Here is a 20878-nt window from a genome sequence, read left to right as displayed (position 1 = left end):
GATTGATCGAGATCTATGGGATGCAATTGATGAGAAGAGGTTGAGATCTATAGATCTAACTTTAGCCGCAAAATATGATGTGAGAGACAGAAAAGCTAAAAGTCTCATCAGATTGTGTCTCGTAGACTCTATACTGATTAATGTCCATGAAGAACCTACCGCGAAGAAGCTTTGGAAGAAGCTAAGTGAGATCTATCAAGCAAAATCACTTGTTAACAAGATTTTCTTGAAGAAGAAGTTGTATTCCATGAGAATGGAAGGTGGACAGATTTTTGAGCAACTTGAAAGTTTAAATATGTTCGTGACTCAGTTGACCTCAATTGGGGTGTGGAAGGATGAAGAAGAAAGGTGTCAAATATTGCTATGTTCGTTGCCAGACTCATGGGACAGCCTTGTCATGGCCATAGGGAGCACTTCAGTCGTCTTGAAGATGGAGGACATTGTTGGTTCTCTACTTTCTGAAGAGATGAGAAGGAAGGTCTCTCTAAATGCCAAAGAGGCTTCGAGTGTTCGAGGAAGACCAAAGGAAAGAGGCAAGAACGAGAAGCAGCATGGCCATTCTAAGTCCAAGAATAAGGGGAGATCAAAAACTCATAGTAAGTCCAAGGCAATCTATTGGAATTGTGGCAAACCTGGACACTTCTGAAAGGACTACAAAGAGGAAAAGAAAGAGAAGAAGCAAGATTATAATTCCGAGTTCGAGAAGGAAGACGAAGATGCTTTCATCGGAGCCTTGGCCACTAATGCAGGTGACAATGCATGGTTAATAGAGTCAAGTGCATATTTTCACATGACTCCTAATAGAAATTGGTTTAGTAAATATGAAAAGTTTGATGGTGGTAAGGTGTATTTGGGAGATAACTCAGTTCTTGATATTGTTGGTCATGGAAGTATTCGTGTGGAATTTTCTTATGGTAGAATTAGAAGATTTGATGGTGTCTTGCATATCCCGAGACTAGCGAGGAATCTGTTATCTGTTAGCAAACTAATAGATGCAGGTGTACATGTACAATTTTCTGAAGCAGGTGTGAAAATGGTTAGAGGTGCTATGGTAATAGCTAGAGGAAGTAGATTGGGTACATTGTACCAGCTTGATGCACTCACAATCGAGTGCAATAGTACTTCTGATAAGATTGTGAACAGGACTACCTTGTTGGAGAAGGAGAGGGTTTCTGTTTCAACAGATGGTCGTGGTTTCTAGGTACCCAAGGGTGCTCTATCTATAGGATCAAAGTTACCTGCAGAGAAGACTATGTTATGGCACCGAAGACTCGACCACCTAGGTGAGAAAGGTCTATGAACCTTAACGAACAAAAACCTTGTTGATGGGTTGAATAATTGCAATCTTGATTTTGATTTTTGTGAGCATTGTATCTATGGTAAACAAAACCGCATTCAGTTTTACTCAAGTTCTCATAAGTCCTCGTGTATTTTGGATCTAATCCATTCGGATGTATTTGGTCCAGTTGATGTTCCTTCTATTGGTACATCGGTTTATTATGTCTCTTTCATTGATGATTTTAGTAGAAGAACATGGGTTTATTTTCTTACAAGTAAAGCTGAAGTTTTCAGTCATTTCAAAGAATTTAAAGCAATGGTTGAGTTGTAGACAGAAAAAAAAGATAAAGCATTTGAGAACTGATAATGGCGGTGAATATTGCTCTAATGATTTTGACATATTTTGCAAAGATTGTGGTATTAAAAGAAAGAAGGCAACTCTGTATTCTCCGCAGCAGAATGGAGTTGCAGAAAGAATGAATAGGACCTCGATGGAGAAGGGTAGGAGTATGCTGATTGGAGCTGGACTAGAACAAATGTTTTGGGCCGAAGCTATAGCCACTACCTGCTACCTGATAAACAGGTCTCCTACATCAACTCTTGTTGATAAGACGCCAATGGAAGCATAGTCGGCCCATAAACCTTCACTTAGACCTCTGAGAGTTTTTGGTTGTCAGCCATATGCTCATGTGCCAAAAGGGAAATGGACAAAATTGGACAACAAAGCTGTCAAATGTATCTTCATCAGATATAATTATGGTGTGAAAGGGTACAAGCTTTGGGATCCTGTTGCACAAAAGGTATTTTACTCCAGAAGTGTTATTTTTAGAGAAATTGAGCCTTCTTCTATTACAATGCAGTCAGAATAGATAAAAGAAAAGAAAGATGTGATTCAACTTCCTACTACACCTGAGAAAGTTGAATCGAGGCCCTTAGAAAGACAAGTTGTTGAAGAGAGCTCTATGAGTTCTAAATCATCAGAGGAAGAGGGAGAACCTGAAGCTGAACTAGATCTTGTTCGAAGGTCTAGTAGACAGAGGAAAGCACCAGAAAGGTATGGATACTCTCTTGATGATTGGAGGTGTATATTTGCTTTGAATGGTAATATTGATGAACCAAAATCTGTAGAAGAGGCTCTTGGTATGAATGATTCAGAGTCCTTGAAGATAGCCATGGAAGAAGAGATGGCAGCCCTTAAGAGGAATGACACGTGGGACCTTGTACCATTTCATGAAGGATGGAAGCCCGTTGGTTGTAAATGGGTGTTCAAAAGGAAGATGGGTTCAGTTGGAACCATTGAGAAGTATAAAGCATGATTGGTCACAAAAGGTTACTCCCAAGTTGCAGGAATTGATTATGGTGAAATTTTTTCTCCTGTACCAAAAATGACATCCATTCAATTTTTACTTTCTATTGCAGTAGCTTATGATCTCGAAGTTGAGTAGATGAATGTGAAGATAGCTTTCCTTCATGGAGATTTGGAGGAAGAAATTTATATGACACAGCCAAAGCACTTTGTGGTAAAAGGTAAAAGTCATTTGGTCTGTAAATTGAAGAAATCCTTGTATGGTTTAAAACAAAGTCCTAGAATGTGGCACCAAAAGTTTGATACATATGTGTTGAGTTTGGGATTTGTGCGATCCAAATCTGATCATTGTATATACTACAAGTCTTATGGCAATTATTTCATGGTTATTGCCTTATATGTTGATGTTGTTTATTGGCAAAGGAAAAGGTTTGATTGCAGAATTAAAATCTCAGGTCTCAACAAAGTTTGAAATGAAAGATCTTTGTGCAATAAGGTACATTCTGGGAATGGAGATTATAAGAGATAGGAAAAACAGAAAGCTTTGGCTAGGTCAAAGTAAGTATGTTGGTATTATTCTAAGAAGATTCAATATTCAGGATTCCAGACCATTGAGTGTTCCTGTTACTATGGGAACAAAGCTTTCTAGCTCAATGTCCTACATCCCCATCAGAGATGGAAGAGATGAGTTAAGTACCATATCAGAGTGCAGTTGGTAGTCTTATGTATGCTATGGTCTATACAAGACCAAACATTGCCCAAGCAGTGGGAGTGCTTTCTCGTTATATATCTAATCCAAGAAGAGCACATTGGGATGCAGTAAAAAGAGTTTTCATATACTTGCGGGGTACCTTAGAGTACTCTATATGTTTTCATGGAACAAGATATGAGCATTCCTTGGATATTCAAGGCTATGTGGATTCAGACTGGGCCGGTGATGTTGATAGAAGAAGATCCACCAGTGCATATGTGTTTACATTATTCGGTGGTGCAATCAGTTGGATGAGCAAGTGACAGGCTGTGGTCACTTTGTCCGCTACAGAGGCAGAATATATGGCAGCTACTCATGCCTGCAAGGAAGCTATCTAGTTTTTAGATTAAGGTAAAAATAGGATTTGAAGGGGCCCTGAAACCCTTTACATAAAAGAAAAAAATAAACCATGAAGCACAACCAGGTTTTACTAGGACCTGAAACCAATTAAAAAACCAAAACCAGTTTTACAAGGTTCTGAAACCAAAAGATAAGACCAGAAAAAGCAACCAGATTTAACAAGGACCTGGAACCTAGAAATTAAACAAACTGGCAAGCAAAAGCCACCAACCAACACACCATTACCATAACCAGCGCACCTGCACAACAACCATCACCTCACTAAAAAAGCCAGTAACAACAAGGGAACTTATGATTTTCCTTTTAATTTAGTGCCTTCCTTGTGCGACCGGAGGCTCATATCTAAAGGGGGTGCAAAAGGCTTAGTTTTCTTTCTTTTTACCGTAATCCAACCGTCCTCCAGCTTTGCAGCCTCAGCAACCCAAACCCCAGAAGAAATGGAACGATGGAACCTAGGGGAAGCAGAAGCCACAACAATCTCCCCAGGAGAGCAAAAAGACGATTGGCCCCCAGGAAGAGCATCTAATACAGGGGTAGGATCCAGAGAATCTGAAGTTGGAACAACTTCCTCTACCACAGGCACCGAATGATCGTCAAAAGCATCATCAGGGGGAGAATCACCCACAAGTCCCAAGGGCGCAACCGAAGATTTATGCACCATATAGTGCTCAGAAGAGGCTCCTGCCCACCAAGAAGGTGGTCGCTTTGACTTAGACTTCTTAGCACCACAATGATCAGCAATATGACTTGTCATGTGACATTTTCTACAACGAAAAGGGATACCTTCCAAATCTAACATTTGAGTCCAGGAACCCTTCGCAGAATCCAAGCAAATCTCCTCAGGAAGGCCCTTAGAAACATCCAACTCCACAAGAATTCGTGCACACGTCGAATGGAAAATATCTGAAGTGTCAGAATCCACATATAAAAAATGACCAATAGCATTCCCAATAGTTTCAAACACAAAATCTTGCCATAGATGCATCGGGACATTCAGAACCCAAACCTAGATAGGGAACCTGTTAAAGGATCGAGTAAGTGGATCAAAATCCATATGCCACGGTTTAGCCATAAGTGGATATCTGCCTGCCATGAAAAACTGTTATCACACATAATCGTCTTCCTGTCCTTAACACTTTCAAACTTAGCTATAAAGAATCCTTTTGCATTCGGAAAGATGTGGACATTATTGTCTATAATTGGTTCCCAATGCTTGGAGATCAAACAAACAAAACTCACTCTAATATGTTGCACTGAATCACGTGATCTATGTCAATATCTTCCACTTCCCCTAGTGGTGGCAAATAGCCACAATCATCTTTTCCTCTAAACCCTCTGTTTTTTTACATGCTCCAGCAAACATCTCTTCTGCCTTAATATGCTTAGTGCTTTCTTCAAACAACAGATTTTTAGTTATCTTTGGTAGTGATCTTCCACATTCTCTAATTCTCCTTGGCAGTTGCATTGCAAACTTCTACTAGCAGCTTTGACATCTGTAAACTTTCTTCAAGCGATCTACATCTCAGCTTAACTAGGAACCTCCTACAATTGTTCTAGTCCTTTTCTACTTCAATTCTCCTTTGATCTTCTGCAAACAACTTTAACACTTACACATACGGTCACACCACCAAAATTGTTTTGTTATAGCAAGTATGTTTTTTATAGTTACAGATCTTCCTACAAACAAGCTTCAATGATCCTCTTTTGACTAACAGCTTGGGATTTTTGACTACCAAAAATATTCATGGACTCTCAGCTGACTGATTAAAAACCACTGTAGATTCCTTTGCAGTTTTCAATACCTTCTAAGAACAATAAATATTTGCCTAAGCGCAACAAAATGTGATGACATATAATGGGAGTGACAGATTTCTTTTCCACAGCTATTACTTTGTTATGATCTCCTCCTTTTAGTAAGGTAACTGAAAATACAGGGGAAAATACAGTGAAAATTGAAGCTCGGGATCTTTGTTAGCTGCCAGAACAGTTTCAGACCACAGCCAAAATTCTTTAGATCTCTTTTCCACTCCCAAAGGTCTTTAGTAAAGAACACTGCCAATTCTTTCCCTTTGAAAAGACACACAAATGGCAGAGTAACAAAGAGAAACTAAATAGAGCAACAGCATAAGAGAAAGAGAGAGAAGAAATCTGAAAACTGGATCAATCTCCACTCTTATTCTTAAGCTCTGGTACCATGTTAATAACATGGATCAAAGGAGAAACGCAAAAATGAGCACTGTTGAATACAGGCTCTTAACATTCAATAAATAATAAATGACAGAAATAGAATTAGATATGATATTTATGCTGGGCAGTTGAGAAAAGGGTGGCATTAATGGTGTGGACGACATAAGTTATTGGTTGGTCAGCTGGGCACAGTGTAGAGGCCCTGTTGTTTGTGTATGTTGACAGAACTAATTTATCATTCCAACAAAATTCGCTTACATTCTCAAGCTAATGGACTTCTAATCAATCTCAATCACACAAATGAAGCATACTGTTTACTGATTTTGGTACAAATAGCTAAATTGTCCTTGAGACCAAAAAGTACTTGCTTTTGACATAGAACATGATCTTCGATTGTGTGAATTCTTGGTGGTCATAGTCTTCTATTACAGTAAAAACAAGCCGAAAACCTTTTTACAAAAGATTCTTACAATTAATCAGATATAACCATTAAACACCAAAGATTAAACTAAAACAAAGAAGGCTACAACAGATAATCACAGAGAAAGCAGCACCCAAAGACCAGGAAAAAATTCAAAAGACAACAGAAAAAACCAGAAAATGGAGAAGAGGAGTGCCAACTAAGCCATCTGTAACCTTAATTTCCAGTTGGCTCATGTTCAGAGCCACTTTCTTCAGAATCTGCAGGTCAAGGGAGGAGTCTAGGCTTTCTTCTTAAGATTCCCCCTGGTCCTTTTGTTGGGCCAAGATGCCCCCTAGCCTTTGTCATTGTCAGTATCCAGGTCCACAACCACCTTCTCCTGCCGCACCTTGTTAAAGTTTTGCACCAGGAGCTTCATTGTTTCAACAGTGTTCCTAATGATCCAATGGCTATGAGACATAATTGTCTGGACGGAAACATGGATATTCGTGCCATCCTCTTCAACATTAGTAACCCTAGCCCCATAATTTTCGTTCTGCTTCTCAATGGCCTCTAAGGTTCTCTTGTGGCACTCAGAAACCGAGATCTTTTCAGCCTCTATCCACTGTTCAACACCATCTTGCTACGATTTCATTTTCATCCCACAAGAGTTTAAATTTTGCCAGGAACTCCTTTTTAATTTTATCCTAGCTATTTAGCTTTTGTGGATCTATATCCGAAAACCAATCAATTGCCACACCCCATAGGGTTGCCGGAAATTGCCTGACCCATTCGTTGGCATCTGTGATTCCATTTGCCCGCCAGATCATCTCACATGTCTTACAATGTCGAATGGAGTCAGCTGTACCATCGCCCTCAAACTTCGCCAGCTTTTCTTTGGGTCCCGCCATCACAACTGAAGTTGGTAGAGAGGCGTTACTAGGTCCTGCGCTGTTTACTCCAACACCGGAGGTCTACACTCCCACACCGGAGGTCTGCACTCCCACACCAGCGGTCTACACTCCCACACTGGAGGTTTGCACTCCCACACCGAAGGTCTACACTCCCACACTGGAGGTGTGCACTTCCCCACCGGCGGTCTGCACTCCCCCACTGGCGATCTGCACTCCCGCAACGGCGGTCTGCACTTCCACATCGAAGGTTTGAACTCCCACACCGGAGGTCTCAACAACTGCAAACCTTGATGAAGAAGATGGATCTTCTGAAGTTGTCTCTCGTGGAAGTGTATCCCGGACGAAGACGTCACTCCACGCTCATGCTCCCTCAGCACTCTGAGCCGTGCGAGTCGATGCTCTTCCATCTGAATTCTCTTTCCTCAACGAACACAATTTCAAGAACGCCTCCTGTGCTTCTTCCACCAACTCCACCCGCTGACGAGTCTCCTCCAGCAATTCCTCCGCGCTTTGGTTTCCGTCGGCAATCTTCTGGAATCTCCTCCGACGCTCTGCCTACTGTGCCAGAATTAAATTAGCTTGAGCTGCATGAATCTCATCTTTATCCTTCACCGTGTTCTTATTTTTATTCAACAGATTCGGCATTTAATTTCCATCCGCCTGCCTGCATACCAAGTCCATCGGGCAACGGCGCCAAATGTTTACCGTACTGGTAAAAAAATCAACGCATACAGACAATGGAACAGAATAGCAGAATTATATTCGCACATGCCAAACATACATTATGCTTCATAAGATGAGTAATAGAAGATAGAAGATTGATGATTTACAATGATCCCAGATGGGATATAAATACTGTTGGCGCTCAAAATTGTAGCCCACATTTTGAGCACCATTGAGAAATTCAGGCCTATAAATGCTTTGTGAAGCCTATGTACCTCGGTGTTGAGTTTAATGCATAAATGGTGTTTAATGTTTCTAACACCTTCCATTCAGCCTGTCTACCTGTTCCATGAGGTCAAATCATCATTCTGAGCTATTTGGCGAAGTCCTGTTTTGAACAGATGTCAAATCTGCATTTTATCCTTAGTGTCAGATAGCGACAGAAGGCCATGTTTGCACCTGAATATCTTGAACCCAAAAATGTGTCATTACTTACCGCTTTGGGAGTATCTAATATCCATTCCTGAGAACCTATGTTTCAGATTTCAATTCGTTTCGAGTTCATTTGATTAGGTTTTGAATCCCTCAAAGTTGGTCAGTTACGGTTTTCATGCTTTTGCACTTTGTTCATATTTTTGGGAAGCCCTGTTTGACGTGTTATAACTTTTAACCAGTTGACCCGAGTGCTAAAATTCCTTTTGCGTTGTATTGTAAACGTCAGAGACTTTCCATGCTTCAATTTTTAAGTCTTGACGAATCCGTTTGATTAGTGTTTGAACGTGATTCCAAACGCAATTTGTAACTTTTTACTGGTGTCAGCACTTGCAGATTTATCAGTACCCCTGTTCGAGATGTTATAACTGGAAATCCATGATTGGCAAGATCGAATGGTTTGTTTCCCTGTGTTCTATACTTAAAATACTCCAAGTGTGCCAATTTTCAAGCTTTGACGAATCCATATCCACACTTTTCCAGGTCCATTCAAAATCCAGGTAGCCCACTTTGACCATCCGCCATTTGCGCCCAGTTATTCGTCATGAGCCTAAATCGCAGATCCATAATGTCCCCATAATGAAAGAACCAACGCCCCAGTTTTCGTTTCCCCATGTGTCTGTTTGCCCAGTTTTCAAAGCCAAATCCGAACCTAGTTTATTACTTTCTGACATGTGTGTCTGCAGGTAAATCTGAGAAGGCAACTTTGACGGCTAATGTCTTTTGATTGGGAATTCGTCATGAGACGAGATTCAACAAGGTAAAAGTGTGCGGAACAAAGAATCAGTGCTCCAGTTTTCAGAGCCTAGTCAAAGGTTCGGGTCAGTTTTTAAGGGCAGTCAACGGACCTCCTGGCGCAAAAATGATAGGTTGCAAGACAATGAATAAATGGGTTTTTAATGACAGAAAAATGCTTGATTTTGAATCCAATCAACATCAGGTGATGAGTAGATCAATTCAGGGATTCAGTCATTCAGAAACGAAATTTTTTTTTAGTCGGACCCACTTTGGGGCCCGGCTGTTTCTTTCAGATTAATAAGCCATTGGGAAAGAAGTCTTAGGAATTCTGGTAAAATTAAGTGAAGCAACTAGATTTATATTCAAGGAGTTTGCTAATGCAATTCAAGGGGAGACTTCCAAAAGACAAATCCTTGGAGGAGTATTAATTCATCCTGTGATTCATTATGTTATGAATTGCATTAAGTTTCTGTTTGATTATATGGATGCATTGAATCCACTTTTGGATTATTAAAAAGGAACAGACCAGAAGTCCTTCTAGTAAATCTTTTTGACCGAGGATGGAGTAGATAATAAGGGGCTGACCATGAAAAAAATATGCCTTAAGAAGATCGCGCAAGGTAGATTGGCGCAGTCAAGACAAAGACAAAGCAATCCACCTGTAGAGGAGGAGTTCCAACTCCATGTCATGAAGGAAACCTGCGCCAGACAAAAGAAGGCGCCATGAGGGAGGTCCACGCCAAGTCTAGAAACAAAGAGGGGCTGGTGGATAGGGGACCACGCGATTAAAAAGGAAAACCCAGCGCATTGCACAAAAAGAAGATCTCAAGCTATGTTAAAGGGCACACGTGGGCAATGAACAAAGAATACGCAGTCAAACAAATCAACCCCACGCATTTTCAAAGGAAGGTTGCAGCAATGAAAGAACCAACGCTAAACAGAACGCCCATAGCAGATGTGAACAGAGTAAAACTCGCTTTCAAAGGAAGTCGCCAATAGCAAGAGCATCATGTCATAAAAAGAAGCCCACGCTTCTGAACAGAGGAGACGGAAGATGTTACCGGTACTTCTTTGCTATGGCTTCAGCTGCAATACCTGGAACGATCCATACTCGACTTGAATTCAGATGTAAACTGAAGCATTCCTTCGTGGATTCCTCTTCAAAACTTGCAATGTTTAAGACTCAGCGGTGGGTGTTTCCAAAGGTTGTGGCAGAACGATATGCAGGCGCTCTCCCATCTGAAAGAGCTCTACATTCGTGAAACCTTTCTGGAAGAGTTTCCAGATTTCTTAGAAAATGGGGACTACTTTTGTGCCCTTAGTTATCCATGATTTTATAAAAAGGGGGCAGGCAATTGATAAGATGGAATCCGCCAGTAGGCCACGGGGTAGATTCATGCACAAGCCGCAAGCATATGTGGAGAATGTCGTAGTCATTATAGGGGCAGTTCACGCAAGAGGGAGGAAGTTTGAGCAAAACTCATTTATCCCATATTCACCACAGGAGAGTTTCTTTTATATTTTAAATATAGTTACAAACAATAATTGCAATGTCTTAAGATGACGCCTTTTAAAAAAAAAGGCATGGATCATATACAAAGCTTGCGCTCGGGTCGCAGACAGTTGGCGTAATGATGTAAGCATAATTTTAGATGGAGATGCATGCGAGTTGACCTGGCGCCCAGAATGAAGGATGAACATGATCGCGCCACGTGGCAAGATCGACTGTACCCGTTTCCCCACATTAAGAAGTTGTGCCCGAGTTTAAAAATGCGAGAAAGTGGGCTAATGACATGTGGAAATTGGGTCCCGCACACATCGTGACGTGGCGCAGATGATCAGTTGCAGATAGAGGCACAAGATGCTGCCACGTGGCAGATCCGACGCATTCCGCAATTCCGCATTATGAAGATGCAGGGGGGTTAAAAAATGCGGGAAAGCAGGATTGTGACAAGTGGCGGGGGTCCTGGTGGCAATGACATGGCGGCTAATGCAGAGGTGGACCAATCAAAAAGTGCCACGTGGTACTTGGTCAAAGGGGGTTGACCACGAAATTGAAGGGGATGGAAAATTCAATTGACTTTTTTTTTATTTATTTTGAAAATTGTTTTTAAAAAAGAGACGTGCAGGTTTTTAATTTTAAAAGTTTATTTTCTAAAGTCTAAACTTTAGAAATTATAAATTTTTAAAGAAATTCAAATGTGCAGACCTGATATTTCTACCAGAGGAGACTATTTTCAAACGGACTTTCTAGGGGTTTCCGAGAAGCAAAATAGGCGATGTCATATACTGTCGGAATCGGGAGAAGATGAACTTTCCGATTTTGAAGTTGGTTTTTGCACAGGTATCAGTCTGTTTGAGCTACAGGAGGATGTGTCTCAAGAATCTGAATTGCAACCATTTTCAGACCAGGAAGTTTAGAATTGGTTTTTGGCAAGGTAATGACTTGAATATGCATAAAAGATGGTAAAAATGCAGTTGGGGTTGAATTGGTTACATTAAAATCAGTAAAAACTCACAATTTCGCCAGAATTGCATAAGGTTTCAGATATTTTGATGCAAACTAGATTTTTAGCAAATCAGGGATTTCATCATTCAGCTGGGGATATTTTGCAAATCAGTTACAATGTAATGATGAAACAGAAAATCAAATCAGATGGAAGAAAGAGGTTAGAGAGAGTCTTTACAGTTGCAGGAGATGGATTTCTAAGTCGACAGATGGCAGTCGCAGGTTCAATCCGGGATTTCATCTTCATCCTATATTATTCCTTCTTTCTTCCATTTAAAGGGTTCCAATTCCAGTTTTTGTTACTGAGAAACCAGTAGGTTCCAATTTTTGGGGAAGAAAAAGTTCATTGCTGTGATACCATTAGGGATTCCAGTTTTTGCACTGTGAGACCATTGGTTCCAGTATTTTGACATGTTCCCATGACTGTGACACCATTTTTCTTCAGCAGAACTCTCATGTGAACAGCATTGTAGAGATAATATAGATAGTTCTGAGATATTAGGTTGTTTCATGTTTTAATTTTATGCATCTGAATGTATAGTTTCAAGGAAATGAATACATATGAGCAACAATTTCACTAGTTTTGTTCTGGTTCTTGTCTCCTGTCTCAGCAATCTGTAAGTCTTAAGTGGTTTTAGAACAAAGATTTGAGACCCATTTGCATCCCTTTCAGGTTGTATGTTTGATGTATTTTGCTGTTGGACCAAAGGGCCAAGTAAATGCTCGATATGTTTAAACAAGGTTACTGGTTGTTTGAGAAGGATATTTCATGAGAATGAGACTTGAATGAACACTGATGTCTGAATCACAAGGTGGTTGGATAGATCTGATGTCTGGGTATATGAGATACGTCCTGATGTCACAGATGTATGTTTTGAATTCATGGAATTGCCCAATGGATTAGGCACTGATCAGTTATAGGATCACTGGTTATACTGTTGCATATTTGAGGTTTTGTTGAATCAACATCTTTAATCAAATGAATTTCCCTTTCATGTTGAAGAGCTATAAACAGAATGCCCTCACTTAGCTTATGAATTTCATTGTTTTGCATCTAGCTACTGCAGATATATGTTATTTCATAAGTTATTAGGAGAAATAAGGGTTTCTATCTGCTTTGTATTAGATTCAGTGTATGCATTGATAACTGGTACCATATAAAGAATCTATAGGTTCACCCGCCTAGGTTTTGCAGAGCCTGAAGTGCAGAAGGAGTATAGCCTTATAGTTGGCCTGGTGTCTGAATGGATGTGTTGATAATGGGAGTTAGCTGCCCCTAGATGCGTTTTGTTCTCATCAGGGTAATTGGAAATGGGTAACATTTTCAATCACCAACAAATACTATTCGCCGAACCTTCCCGAAGGAGTCTGTTGGCCACAAACATTATATCCGCTACAAACTATTTACCTGTCGGCTACAAAATACAAAACACCGACGACAGTCAATCCTTCGGCTACAGAAACACCGCTGGGACCATCCAGTCGGCTAACAGGCTTTGTGAAGATGTCTTCGATATGTTCCTATGTAGTTATTGGCGACCAAGATTTGCGCCTTTAGCGAGATGTAGAATCAAGCTATCCTGTGAAACAACGGAAACTCTCTCGAGTGGTTGGTTGTCTTAAAACAAGAGAAGAATCTCCGAAAGCTAGGCCGGTTCCTAAGTTGTGATCACCTAATCCTAAATTGTACTCGAGATAAGGGTAAGAAATGAAAGAATGAATGATTAAAACTAATCTAAGTGAGGTGATACACCAATGGTTTTTTGAATGTAATTTTGATTATTTTAGCACAAACTACAAAAAGACAATTGATTCACAATATCAGACAATCACGTGATCACAAAAGTGTTTCTATGTAAGGATTGGGATCTCCTGCTTTGAAAGGGATACCTAAGTTTCACCAATTTTCTGCAAAAAAACAATAATCACAAACATAGACCTACAATCATATGTATCACGATTCAAATCTGCAACTAGGAATGTAACTATAATGAAGGCGAATACAACATTAAAGCCAGGAATTCACAAAATTTGCACAAGAATCTATGATAAGGAACCGCTGTATCTCTATAATCAATGCTGGAAGAATAACCTCTGCTACAAATGCCCTTACAATCAACTCAAAATCTGCTATGCGCAAAAATCTGAATCTGAAAGAAGGTCCCTCATAATGAGGTGAAAGTACAATATATAGAAGAATAACCCTAACTCGGATTCCAAAATCATGCTTAGGAAAAATCACCCAAAAATGATGAAACCTATGATGGAGTCATTGAAAACTACACTTAACCACCTGCCCAACTGCTGGATAACTCAAAACTGCCTCTAGCTCTGGAAAATCATACACAAAAAGGTCAAACTCGAATGTACTAAGAAACCCACAAAAATAGCATGTGAAACTGCTTTAAATTATGTGATATATGCATAAAATAAGCCCTCAATCTGAACTGCATGCATAACTGATCTCAACTGCCCCATAGGATGCTAAAAATATCATCAAATAACTCACAAATCTGTATATGAAACTGAAACTGAACCTGGCCTCAAAATACCCCCTGTTAACTAAATGTCCCCCTGTTCCAAAAATAGCTTTCCCATTTTCTCTCCTTGCATTTAGGCATTAACATATTTGAGAACTCTTATAACTTCTTTTAATTAATTAATAAAATCAATGGTCTTATAATTACGACCACTTGATTTATTAATTTTTACAATCAAAACTCTTCTTTTATTATATTTATTTAATATTAACATGTTTATATATTATTTTGTATCATTAAACACGTTTAATATTAAATAAATATTTACAAAGGAAATTATTTATTTATTTATTTTTATTTTATTTATATTAATATTAATATGTTTACAATTAACATGTTATTTGTTAATTTAAAACATATTAGTATTAATATAAATAGAAGAATAAATAATAAATATATATTGTTTTTAATAGTTTCATATGTTATAAAAGTGATTGAAAAAATCACTCATTTTCAATATACATATGAAACTAATGAAAATAGAGATGCCTAATTTTAAAACCCCGTACCATGGACCCGAAACTCTTATTAAAAATAGCAAAGGGCGAATTATGAAAATGTATGAAAGGCAAAAGGAAGGCATTTGTCTTGTTTCACTGTTTGCTCATTCACGTGAGAGGAAAAGATGAAGGGTTTTCTACAAACCCTAGCCGCAAGCATGGACATCTTGCAGATTTGGGCGCCATATTTGCTTCTTTTGCTGCGGGCTCTTTCTTGTCTTGCTTCTATACTCAGATCACTGGTTTTGGACTACGGATTGGGCAGATTTATTCCATTTTTTTAAATTTTTTGTAGACTCGACTCCATACTTGTTGTGACAGCGGATTCACTTGGTTCTTGTTATATTTGCTGAGGACTCCATGTTTTTCCTTTGGGCAGCGTGTTTGGCTTTGAATGTGCTCATTTCTTCTTCTCATTATTCTCGTATGAAGGCAATTTTGGACACCATACTTTAAGATCTGGGCGTATTTGTATTCGCCATGTGCTGATGGACGCCATATTATGCTTGCTGGAGCTCGAATTTGAGTTCTTGGCCATACCGGTCATCACATTTAGTTGGACGGTTCCTACTGCTGAATGTGGAGATCTAGTACATTTCTTGGCAATTTTTCTCTGGTTAATATACCAGATCTGAAGTTCCCTTTGTATTCGTGACTGTATCTCTTCTTGGTGTCATTGTGGCTTGATTCTCTTGCAACCATTTAAGTATCTTGGTCGGATAAAAACTTTTCAGATTTTAGCTTAATGGTGAGTACTATTACTGCTGTTTAAAACACCCATTTATTTGCATCTTCTGAAGGCTTTGTATAACTGGCATCTTCCTTTGCTGAATTAACACCATGAATATCAATTCCCATATAGATTTGAAACCAAGAAAGAAGTTATATTTGTGTTTTTTCTTTTTGTACTTCCTGAGACTTTAGAATATGAGATATTCATGTGACTGATAGAGAAATTATCATAGCCATTAATTCTGATATTATACACAACTTTTCAATTTATTCTTGACCATCAAAAATCGAAATGGGCTTTGTTTTTACCATTGTATATGGAGGAACAGTTGTAAAAAATATTTTCTTCTCCCTATCATATTGTTATTTGGATTCTGATTAATCTCTTTAAACATTGGAAAGACCCAATCACGCCTTCTGCCCTCACTCTCATGTGCAAATAACGTCTTTGTGATAACTGACAGTACAGATAGGAACACAATAGTATTTGTCTTGAATTGCAACTCTTCTGCAAGTCCCTTCAAAAATTTCAGTGACTTTCAGATTCGCTTGTATAACTGCCTCCCTGTAACTATTTAATGCTTCTTCTACTTTTGGAGTAGTATACCATTCAGTGCCTATTTTCTTTCCTTTTGCATCTTTAGCAGGTATTAAGCCATGTATTTGTTCCTCACCAGGAGTGTTGGCCAAGACAGTAGGAGAAAAGGATTTTCCTTTAAACCAAATAGACTCATGATCCTTGTAATAGCATATTTCGCCCTTGGGCCTACTTCCCAGAGGACTAACAACAGCTTTCACTCTTAAGACAATTGAAAGAAAATCCTCTTCTACAGCCAAGAATAATGCTTCAGTAGCTCTCTCAACTTCCACAAAAATGTCTTCTGCATGTAAACGTGTTACACGGCCTTTCTATGAAGATTCCATGTTGTAGATTTCTTGTTTTGAATCTTCTTCAAGAAAAATTACTTTTCCAATTGCATCTACAATCTCGCTACATTCTGTTACCAATGTTTCAACATCAATCTTCAGCCTTGTTTCCATCCATGTTGGATCTATCAGCTTGATGGTAATGGCCCTAAGCTCAGGTTGCTCAGGTTTTTCATGCATGTACAATATCTCCATTGCCATATTTTCGGATTCTACAAAACTCAATGTGGTTTGCCTCCTTAGCTCCAATCAAATTCACAATCTTTGGAGTTGGCACACATACAAAAGCAGGAATTGCACAGGTTACATTGCACATCAATCTACATGCAGCTTAATACTGCACTCTCAGACTTGTATGATGAGACTTTTCCCCTCATAGTTTTATCTTTTACTTGTGTTCTTGACCAAATATGTCATTAGATTCATTTGTTTCTTCTTTGTGATTGGCTCCTAACGTAAAACTCAACTTGTTGATACACTTTGTTCCATTCTAATCTTTCTGCTGTAGCGTATCCGAAAGTGTCTCTCCTTTCATATGTTGTTGTGCTTGAATATGTCGTTTGCATTAAATGCTATCTTCTTTCTCATTCAAAACCTGATTTCTTAACTGTCACAGCTGAATATTAATTACTGTTCCATTCCTCTATAAATTTGATTATTACTTGAGGATCATGCAGAATGTGAATAAGATGAATACCATGAATTCATGCTTCTATATTTTGCTCATAGCAGTCCGATATGTCATATATTAACAAAGAAAATGTAGCATGAATGCTAATACTCCTGTTTATCTGCATTATATTTTTCTATAGTAGATTTCCTTTCCTTTCCTATTGATTTGGTGCTGATAGGTAATTCTGATCGACCTTATGACTGATTGTACCTGTACTTTATTGATACATGCTGAAAAAATACTTGTGATTCCTTTGACTTCAGACTTTGAAACTATACATATCCTCCATGATTTGACCGGAAGGTCTCATACCTGAATTTATGTATGCCCCCTCGACGGTCTCCTCTTGTCCTTTGCTGCTACATAATTCAACCAAAAGGTTCCACGCTTGTAATATACTCGTGTCCCTTCCATGATCTCCTCTAATCTTTTGGTCTTCGCCCCTCCTTGATTTGACCAGAAAGTTTCGTGCTTGTAACTTATGCACGTCCTTTCTATGATCTCCTCAATGTCTTCAATCAGCTACATTGGTTTAACCAGAAGGTCTCATACTTGTAATGTATGTATGCCCCCTCGACAGCCTCCCCAATATCTTTTGTCTTTGCCCGAACAAACTCAGCCAAAAGGCTTCATGCATGTAACTTACGCATGATCCTTCTATAGCCTAAAGTCTTCATGCCTGTATCTACACATGGAACAAACTCATTAGTAAAAAACAGGTTTTATCTTCTTCGGATTGTTCTTGCCTTCTTGCCTTTTAGCATAGTTATCTAGATAACCATGTTGTATAAACAGCAGAGTATAGATGATAGGAAAGTTTTCCATTGCTTAGTTCATATGAACTGATCCATTTTTTTACTCATTTTTTGCAAGTTTTACTCCCAAATGGAGATGTGGGATCAGCCCTCCAGCGTTCAATGCAACAACTTCCCATTCAGGCAATGGATGCCTTTTCTTTCTATCTCTTTTTCAGTACTTTTCTATTTGTACAATGTGTTTAATTCAGATATTTATGTTAGGAGCTGAGAGCACTAATAATATCTAAATGCATTGTATTCGAGTACTGTGTAAACATGAACACTTTGTAAAAAATATTTTGTAAACAATATTTTTTGAATACTTTGAATATTATTTCAGTACTTGTATGGTTCCTATACTTTGCTCACTGCGTTCTTTTAATTCTGTACTATCATTTCTCAGCAGCTAAACACACTTAGTTAGCAGATAAAACATAATCAGTTTAGCGTAAAACATAACAATTTAAGAGGCATGTTAAATTGGTAACAGTAGTAACATACTCTAACTTCACCTGTTGGTCTTCCACTTGCTCCCTTAATAATGATATTTGATTGGAATGTGTTTACTTCCAGATTGCACCAAAAGATTCTTAAATGTATTGACCATACCCAGTGTTGCCCCAAAATATGGATATTGGATGGTCACATTCTATCATGATATCCCTCAAAGTGTGTTTCATACAAAGCACATGAGGCTTTGTGAAGATGTCTTCTGTATGTTCCTACGGAGTAACATACTCTAACTTCACTCGTTGATTTTCCATTTGCTCCCTTAATAATGATATTTGATTGGAATGTGTTTAGTTCCAGATTGCACCAAAAGATTCTTCAATGTATTGACCATACCCAGTGTTACCACATAATATGGATATTGGATGGTCATATTTTATCATGATATCCCTCAAAGTGTGCTTCATACAAAGCACATGACTGCAATAGGCAGACATAGCTATATACTGGCCTCTGTTGTGGGTAAATCCATAGAGGTTTGTTTCTTATTTTGTCATTTTTTCTGCACTTCTTATACTTCTACTTTGATCCTTCAAAGTGTGTTTCACACAAAGCACATGACTACAATAGGCAGTCATGGCTATATACCTGCCTCTGTTGTGGGTAAATTCATAGAGGTTTGTTTCTCATTTTGTCATACTCTCTGCACTTCCTTATACTTCTACTTTGATCCTCTAGCCTTTATAGTCTAAACAAGGCACATGAAAAGAAAGACTTTCTACAACAAATAATTGACAAAATCAAGGTTAAGTGTAATGTACTTGTTAATGTTTTAGAGAAGCTCAGAGAAGAACAAGAAAATAAATAGCAACTAAAAAGGCACAAATATACAACAGGAAAGTGCTTTGTTTTAATAACAGCAAACACAAAAACGACTGCTCTGTTCTTGAGACATCCAGATTAAAATTCTATATGAAACTATTTTTATTGCAGCTTATTTTAAAACAATATAAATCTACAGCTTTAAGTCTACAGCCTTCGTAGATTTCTTCATGCATAAAACATGGTTTTAAACTGACAGGTTAATTCCCTAAGGGCCTAAATAGACTCACTAAACTCCAGCAATACACACAATCAGATTACAACATATTAACTCTTCTAAACAAAACTCTAAAAAAGCCATGCATGTAGAGTATGCTATATTAGATTTAGCAAGCAAAAACTGATATGAATCATGCATCTAGATTGACATGCTTATTCCTCAATGCATAGATTACAACAGATTTCACTCTCCTAAACAAAACTCTAGAAAAGCTATGCATGTAGAGTATGCTATATTGCAAATAGAAAGCAATAACTGATGTGAATTATGCATGTAGATTTACATGCTTATTCCTCAATACATACAACTGAAACTAACAGATACCTAAGCCACAAAATTATGGATCTAATAAGAATGACTAAATAAAGAATCAAATACAAATTCCATGAAATACACATGCTGATCCCTCAAGGTGTAACTGAAACTTAGCATCAGTTAACATCAACAGGAATATTTTACAATATTAGTCTCTGGTGTTTTACACGTCATCTCATAAATTTGTAACATTACTCTGATTTGAGGTCTCTCTCTCTATCTCTCTCTCTCTCTCTCTCTCTATATATATATATATATATGTATGTATGTATGTATGTATGTATGTAGAAGAATGCAGTGTATCTAGTGGTTCTTAGCATCTACATTTTCACATGTAACCTCACTCTCATGCAAGCTCTAATTTGTATAATATCTATGAATGGTACCTGCAAATCTTTATTAGGTATTTGCGCTTTTTTCAGCATATTAGCCTTTTCTACATTATGTTTATATGTAATTAGAGACGAAAGAGTATCCCAAGCTTTTATCGCATAAAATTCTGCTGATGCTGAGTTGAATAAGGCTTCCCAGATCGTTCCTCCCCATTATTTTCCCTCCCATCATCAAGCAACACCAAATCTCTGGCTCTATGTATATGTGCATTGAATAATCCTGCATTTTTTTGGTGTCGTCCATATTCTCTGGTTCTGTACATTTTCTCGTGGCACTCTCCATATCTTGCCCAGCAGTCTGTGTATGCATATCCTTAAGCAGCTGCAAGGAAAGATTATTGCAGAATGGAAATATTGATCTCATCCCTAAAGCCACATCAGTGTTTTGAAAAAAGCAACAAAGAAGAGTAGAAGTCAAAGATTCAAACTTTCTGTGTATAATTTTAGATGTTTGAATATTTATATGTGCACATAGGATTTCTGTGCAGCATTTTGTGTATATATGTATCAGGGTCACCTTTCCTGCAATAACAGATGTGATTTAAATCACAGATTTGTCATGGAAAGCACTAAGATTAATTGAATGCATGATTGCTCGTAGATGTAATTCCCACTCCACAGGTCAAGGATGTTAAAAATTGCTCTTCCTTTAGTGTCTATTTTGGGTAAGCCAGAGATTCTATCTTTAGCAAGGCACGTAGTGTTACATGCCAAATTTTGACCTAATTAAAATAAGTTTATAGCCATTGCAATAATTAGTTAGAACCATAGTTGGAAAACTCGCCAAGCCCCCCAAAAGTTTAATCAGGAAAAATTCAGCGATTTTTTAAAAAAAAACTCGGGAACCTAAAA

At 38.3% G+C, this 20878-nt stretch overlaps 1 long non-coding RNA gene across 6 annotated transcripts in view; it reads right to left on the bottom strand.

Moving 5' to 3' along the window:
- LOC149544261 (uncharacterized) overlaps positions 1-20878 on the bottom strand; it is a 182091-nt gene that overhangs the window by 135361 nt on the left and 25852 nt on the right. For 3 of the 6 annotated variants that reach the window (XR_016355272.1, XR_016355271.1, XR_016355270.1), the window contains one exon: positions 19898-20348. The exons of the other annotated variants lie outside the window; for them this stretch is intronic. This is a non-coding gene — a long non-coding RNA (uncharacterized LOC149544261). Of the gene's footprint in view, positions 1-19897; positions 20349-20878 lie in introns of those variants that run through there. 6 annotated transcript variants of the gene reach the window in all.

The sequence above is a fragment of the Cupressus sempervirens genome, chromosome 8 (genome assembly GCF_028749045.1).
Source record: "Cupressus sempervirens isolate cs-2001-9-10 chromosome 8, ASM2874904v1, whole genome shotgun sequence".
NCBI lineage: Eukaryota > Viridiplantae > Streptophyta > Pinopsida > Cupressales > Cupressaceae > Cupressus > Cupressus sempervirens.
This window is presented reverse-complemented; position numbering and strand designations above follow the sequence as displayed.